The 7,704-nt window shown below is 34.6% G+C and overlaps 1 pseudogene; it reads left to right on the top strand.

The window, feature by feature from the left end:
- The first annotated feature begins 5,176 nt into the window (after positions 1-5,176).
- On the top strand, positions 5,177-6,834 carry LOC143615186 (uncharacterized; annotated as a pseudogene).
- Positions 6,835-7,704: the final 870 nt, after the last annotated feature.

The raw sequence follows: 7,704 nt of genomic DNA, 5'->3' as shown, positions 1-7,704 counted from the left end.
ACCATAGAGGTGTTTTGGTATAGCTAAGGTGTTCCAATCTAGGGGGGACTGTTGGGATGAGAAAATACTTAAAAGGAAGACTGGAATCTTCTCAAACTCTCAAGAATATGCTAAGTAAGGACTCCGAGCACACTTAGGCCTCCGAGCAAGCTTTTCTACTTAACCTAGCAAGGTAAATTTGCCTTTCGGGCAAGGTTATCTTCTTGAAGTCTTCTTAAGTGATAATCCGAGCATGGTTCACTTTGTCTAGCAAAGGGGTTCTTCAAGTCAAACATGGTTTGTTCACTAGAAAACAGCTAATGAGGCCAAGTACTTTGGAACATAAAGCAAGGTTTGATTAATAAACAGTAGTCCGAGCGGCTTGAAGAAAGTTGATCAAGAATTATTCTAAGGACTTTCTCTAGCAAGGTTCAACTCCGAGCAAACTACAGTGTTACCAGCACACTTCAGTTTGCTTAATAAGTTATCCATTAACAAAGAGTTGAAGGGATTCATGAAGAACAGTTTGCTCGTAGGACCATATCGAGCAAAGTTTGCTATGGTCAAGAAGATTAAAGTCTGCTAGGTGAATATTTTCTAAGGAAAGTATTCTAAGTAAAGTCTACCCGGAGAACTGTTCCCCAGCACACTTTGGTTACCAGGTCTGCTCGAAGAAGACAAAGGCTGCAAAGCTTACTCGAAGACCTGTTTTACACTTAGAACCTTTCTGTAATATGATTTTCTGATTATGTAACAATCATTAGGGTTTCTAGAAGGAATGACAGCTGTCAGGAGGTAGGCCTATAAATAGAATGATCTAGGGCACGCCTCCTAACACCAAAGATAAACCTAACACTAAAATATCCTGAAATATTCCTTGCATTGAGTGTGACGGCTGATTTGTATGGACAAAACATTCCTTACAAATACCCTACTCGATTTGCATTTGTATGAACCTTTCTATAAATGGAAATTTTTTGAGTTAATGTTTGTGTGTGTTACCTTAGCATTTATTGTGCAACATTTAGTGTGTTAGTGATTCCGCCGTTAACATACTATTGTTCTTACCTTATATAGTAGGTCGTTAACCTTCTTGTTAACACTTTAATAGTGTGGGTTACGACATAACTGTGAGTGATATATCCTATTGAGAGGGACCGACACACGAGATTGGGTATAAATAATTATGAAATTAGAAGAAATTTATAATACATAAATAAGTATTATATTTGATGCGCAAAGTTAACGTACAGACTAAAATGGTGTTATAACTATACGAATCAAGTAGTGTAATTATATATATACAAAAAATGATGTTGAAAATACTGAAACTACAGGTTTGACTCTTTAAAAGTCAAAAGAACAATTCACATAGAAATGTAAAACTATTTAATTTTAATGATTTTGCAACAATATTGCACTGAAAAAAAATTTGTGGTTTGAGTAAGAACCATGAGTAACCGGTTCAGATAAAAACATGAAGACAAAACTATTGATTGCTACAAAGTATCGTACACCTTGTATGCATTGTTGGGAATCATCATACTTCACTGTACAGCAGATTTAATATTTTCTAAAAGAGCATCCACTCACATTCCATTAAATCTGCATGTATTTACTTTCATTCCATTATAAGATAAAAAAAAGGGCTCAACGAAAACATTATAAATAATAAGTGAAAAGACTCATTTACCCGCTTTCTCAAGAGTCTGGAAATGTAACAATCCCAAAATTTTTATTTAAATTTGACAATTTAGAAAAGTTAAAGGATCAAAAATATGCTTAAAATAAGTAGTGGAGAATTTAGATAAAAGATATAAAAACATTTCATATTAAGAAAAAATAAGGATATAAATATCTAAATAAGGAAGTTCAATCCCATACTATGAAAATGGAGAAAACAATCTATCAGAAAATGGAAGCATTCTATATGAGTATAAAAAGGAATATAAATCATATCCCACATATAAAGTAGGAAAGAAATAGAAGCTCTTTATAAGGAAGAGATTTTCCATAGTAATATTCTTTTATGTCAAGCGTGCACCTAGTGGTCCTAACAGAGGGAGCGGAGCACCCGACACGCACATGCACAGGCTCGGGCGAGAACGATGGCGATGGAGAAGGCGACGGCGAAGGGCGCAATGTGGCGCTTTGGTGGTAACTGCTCAGCAACAGTCGGACAAGTGGGGAATGTTGGGGTGAACCAGAAAAGTTTGGGTAGAGCCGGATCTAAGCGTTGGCTAGGTAAGCGCCCTGTAGTAAGAGGAGTAGTTATGAACCCTGTAGACCATCCACATGGGGGTGGTGAAGGGAGGGCCCCAATTGGTAGAAAAAAACCCACAACCCCTTGGGGTTATCCTGCACTTGGAAAAAGAAGTCGAAAAAGGAATAAATATAGTGATAATTTGATTCTTCGTCGCCGTAGTAAATAGGAGAGAAAATAGAATTTCTTTCTTCGTCTTAAAAAAAAAATAGGAGGAAGCTGTGACACGTTCACTAAAAAAAAATCCTTTTGTAGCGAATAATTTATTAAAAAAAATAAATAAGCTTAACACAAAAGAAGAAAAAGAAATAATAATAACCTGGTCCCGGGCATCTACCATTATACCCATAATGGTGGGCCATACTGTTGCTATCCATAATGGAAAGGAACATTTACCTATTTATATAACAGATCGTATGGTAGGACACAAATTAGGAGAATTTGCGCCTACTTTAAATTTCCGAGGACATGCAAAAAGCGATAATAGATCTCGTCGTTAAAAAACGTTTGTTTATGTATAATAATATATATAGATATCTATCATTGATTAGTAGGAGACGAACTTTATGTTAAATAAGAGAACAACAGAAGTATACGCTTTAGGTCAACATATATCTATGTCTGCTCACAAAGCGCGAAGAGTAATTGATCAAATTCGGGGGCGTTCCTACGAAGAAACACTTATCATATTAGAACTCATGCCTTATCGAGCATGTTATCCCATTTTTAAATTAGTTTATTCGGCAGCAGCAAATGCTAGTTCCAATATGGGTTCGAGTGAAGCCAATTTAGTTATTAGTAAAGCCGAAGTAAATAAAGGTACGATCATAAAGAGATTAAAACATCGAGCTCGCGGGCGTAGTTTTGCGATACAAAAACCGACCTGCCATGTAACTATTGTAATGAAAGATATATCCTTAGATGAATATATAGATACCGACTCTATTACATGGTCACAAAAAGCTAAATGGAAAAAAAAGGATACAACTATGTCGTATTATGATATGTATAGTAATGGGGGAACATGGGACAAAAAATAAATCCAATTGGTTTCAGACTTGGTACAACCCAAGGTCATCATTCCCTTTGGTTCGCACAACCAAAAAATTATTCTGAGGGTCTGCAAGAAGATCAAAAAATAAGAAATTATATCAAGAATTATGTACAAAAAAATACGAAAACATCTTCTGGCGTCGAGGGAATTGCACGTATAGAGATTCAAAAAAGAATCGACCTAATCCAAATCATAATCTATATGGGATTTCCAAAAATATTAATTGAAAGTCGACCCCGAGGAATCGAAGAATTACAGATGAATTTACAAAAAGAATTTCATTCTGTAAATCGAAAACTTAACATTGCTATCACACGAATTGAAAAGCCTTATGGAAACCCTAATATTCTTGCAGAATTTATAGCCGGACAATTAAAAAATAGAGTTTCTTTTCGCAAAGCGATGAAAAAGGCTATAGAATTAACTGAACAAGCAGATACAAAAGGAATTCAAGTGCAAATTGCAGGACGTATCGACGGAAAAGAAATTGCGCGTGTTGAATGGATCAGAGAGGGTAGGGTTCCACTACAAACCATTCGAGCTAAAATTGATTATTGTTCATATACAGTTCGAACAATCTATGGGGTATTAGGCATAAAAATTTGGATATTTATAGAAGGTGGATAATAAACCTTTATTTCCCTTTGCATTCTATCCAGCGATGGAACAAAAAATGATAAATTCGTTTATTCTTTTTTTTATGTTCAATAAAAAAACGAACAATTATAATTCTATAGAGTTTAATAAAAATTCAATGAATCTTTTGATAAAATTGCTATGCTTAGTGTGTGACTCGTTGGTTTTTTGAGGGTTAGTATAAAAAACCAGCCTCATAGTATAAACAAATAACTATAGAAGTAATAACCAACTCATCAGTTCGTATTATCTGGATCCAAAGAACCAGTCAAGATATGATATATTGGTCATATTGTTGTAGCAACTGAAATCTTTTTTATTAAAAAAATTTCTAAGTTGTCAATCGAAATCAAAAAGAAAGGGTATGGATAAATGGAAGGATGAGAGAAAGAAAGAAAAAGAATAAAGAATATTGATGATATAGATATAGAATTCCAATATGTAAGGTCTATGAGTCATCTCAGAAAAAATCTGCGTAATAAAGCATCAATACGGATTCATCATTAAATGGATCTTGCTCATCGAACAAAAAATAAAGAGCTTCGAGCCAATAAAGACTAAGAATATTGACTCAAAAACTAATAGCTCCGTTGTAGAATTCAGACCTAACCATTAATTAAGAAGCGATGGGAACGATGGAACCTGTGAATTCAAAAGATTTTAGTGAAAAAGAATTCGAATGATTCATTGATCGGGATGGCGGAACCGGCCAGAGACCAATTCATCTATTCGGAAAAATTATGAACTAATGAGAGAACTGAAATAGAAATTGAAAGAGTAAATATTCGCCCGCGAAAACTTTATTTTCTTGGATTGCTAAAATTGGGTCAATCCAATACGATAAAGAGTAAAACAAAAGAAAGATTTGTTTTAACATTATAAAACATTCTTTTAACATTATAAAACATTCTAAAATAGATAAATAAAAAATAGATAAATATAAGAAAAAATAGTTATTTAATATATTTATATTTAGTTATCGATAAAAACAAGATATACAAATTAATAATATATTTAATCTAGATTAAATGAAATCCATGATTCAGTATATTAATTATTAAAGTTAATTCAAATTATTTTCTATCTGAATTGAATTCAAAATCTTGAATTTGAATTGATTTATTCGCGAGGAGCTGGATGAGAAGAAACTCTCACGTCCGGTTCTGTAGTAGAGATGGAATTCAAAAAAAACCATCAACTATAACCCCAAAAGAACCAGATTCCGTAAACAACATAGAGGAAGAATGAAGGGAATGTCTTATCGAGGTAATACTATTTGTTTTGGTAAATACGCTCTTCAGGCACTTGAACCCGCTTGGATCACATCTAGACAAATAGAAGCGGGTCGACGAGCAATGACACGAAATGCACGTCGCGGTGGAAAAATATGGGTCCGTATATTTCCAGATAAACCAGTTACAGTAAGGCCCGCTGAAACACGTATGGGTTCAGGTAAAGGCTCTCCCGAATATTGGGTAGCTGTTGTTAAACCAGGTCGAATCCTTTATGAAATGGGTGGAGTAACAGAAAATATAGCCAGAAGGGCTATTTCAATAGCAGCGTCTAAAATGCCTATACGAGCTCAATTCATTATTTCGGGATAAAAAAGAAATAGGCCTTAAAAATAGCGGGTGCAGGTTTCTTTTTTTGAACAAATAATATTTCTTTTTTTCTTCGAACTTTGTATTGTAAAAAACAGATCAAAAAAAAAAATAAATAAAATAAAATGATATGATTCAACCTCAGACCCATTTGAATGTAGCAGATAACAGCGGGGCTCGAGAATTGATGTGTATTCGAATCATAGGAGCTAGCAATCGTCGATATGCTCATATTGGTGACGTTATTGTTGCTGTGATCAAAGACGCAGTTCCAAACATGCCTCTAGAAAGATCAGAAGTGGTCAGAGCTGTAATTGTACGTACTTGTAAAGAACTTAAACGTGACAACGGTATGATAATACGATATGATGACAATGCTGCAGTTGTGATTGATCAAGAAGGAAATCCAAAAGGAACTCGAGTTTTTGGTGCGATTGCCCGAGAATTGAGACAGTTCAATTTTACTAAAATAGTTTCATTAGCTCCCGAGGTATTATAAAACGAGACCACGATATGGTTATAGGTTATAGTAGGGTATTTAAAATAAATAGATTAAGATTCATTTAGTAGATTTTGTCTCACGTATATACCTTTCAAAATGAATATTCATAATTTCTAAAAAAAAAATACGTAAAATAAAAAAAAAAATACGTAAAAAAGCATGTTGATTATATCCAAATTTGGAGGCACCAATCATTTTAATTAATCATGGGTAGTGATACTATTGCTGACATAATAACCTCTATACGAAATGCCGATATGTATAGAAAAAGCCTGGTTCGAGTAGCATCTACTAATATCAGCCAAAGTATTGTTAAAATACTTTTACGAGAGGGTTTTATCGAAAACGTGAGAAAACATCGAGAAAACAACAAATATTTTTTGGTTTTAACCCTACGACATAGAAGGAATAGGAAAAGTACTTATCGAAATCTTTTAAATTTAAAACGGATAAGTCGGCCGGGTCTCCGAATCTATTCTAACTATCAAAGAATTCCTAGAATTTTAGGCGGGATGGGAGTTGTAATTCTTTCTACCTCTCGGGGTATAATGACAGACCGAGAGGCTCGACTAGAAAGAATAGGCGGAGAAATTTTGTGTTATATATGGTAATCTTTCTAATATCCGAATTGAATAGGAAACTTCTTTTTTGTGAAAAAGAAAAGATAAGGGGTGGGTTGTCTAATAGGGTTCTTCCTCCACTAGTTGATACTTCAAGGAGGTTTTACCTGGAATGAAAGAACAAAAATGGATTCATGAAGGTTTAATTACTGAATCGCTTCCCAACGGCATGTTCCGGGTTCGTTTAGATAATGAAGATATGATTCTAGGTTATGTTTCAGGAAAGATCCGACGTAGTTTTATAAGAATATTGCCAGGAGATAGAGTCAAAATTGAAGTAAGTCGTTATGATTCAACCAGAGGTCGTATAATTTATCGACTCCGCAACAAAGATTCGAAAGATTAGGTGTTTTCACTATTTCTTTCGCGGAAATACGATTTGAAATCGAAAATTTCAAGAAACTTATTTTCTTCCAAGAAATGGATTCAAAATTAAAGTAAGGAGTGGCAAATATGAAAATAAGAGCTTCTGTTCGTAAAATTTGTGAAAAATGTCGACTAATCCGTCGTCGGGGACGAATTATAGTAATTTGTTCCAACCCAAGACATAAACAAAGACAAGGATAATAAGACTCGTTAAAGACCCAATATACAAATAAGAAGGGGGATCTTTTTTTACATGAAATGGATATATCCATATATCTCTGACTCAAATTTATGAGATGATAAAATATGGCAAAAGCTATACAGAAAAAGAGTTCACGTGGACGTACTAGTTCACGTAAGAGTATACGTAAAATACCAAAGGGGGTTATTCATATTCAAGCAAGTTTCAATAATACCATTGTGACTGTTACAGATGTACGAGGGCGAGTGGTTTCTTGGTCCTCTGCTGGTACTTGTGGCTTCAAAGGTACAAGAAGAGGGACGCCGTTTGCTGCTCAAACCGCAGCGGCAAATGCTATTCGTGCAGTAGTAGATCAAGGTATGCAACGAGCAGAAGTCATGATTAAAGGTCCCGGTCTCGGAAGAGACGCAGCATTACGAGCTATTCGCAGAAGTGGTATACTATTAACTTTCGTACGGGATGTAACCCCTATGCCACATAA

Source organism: Bidens hawaiensis, unplaced genomic scaffold (assembly GCF_021521415.1).
Source record: "Bidens hawaiensis isolate Kalapana, Puna unplaced genomic scaffold, B.hawaiensis_p1.1 tig00042207_1, whole genome shotgun sequence".
In the NCBI taxonomy this organism is placed as follows: Eukaryota; Viridiplantae; Streptophyta; class Magnoliopsida; order Asterales; family Asteraceae; genus Bidens; species Bidens hawaiensis.
This window is presented reverse-complemented; position numbering and strand designations above follow the sequence as displayed.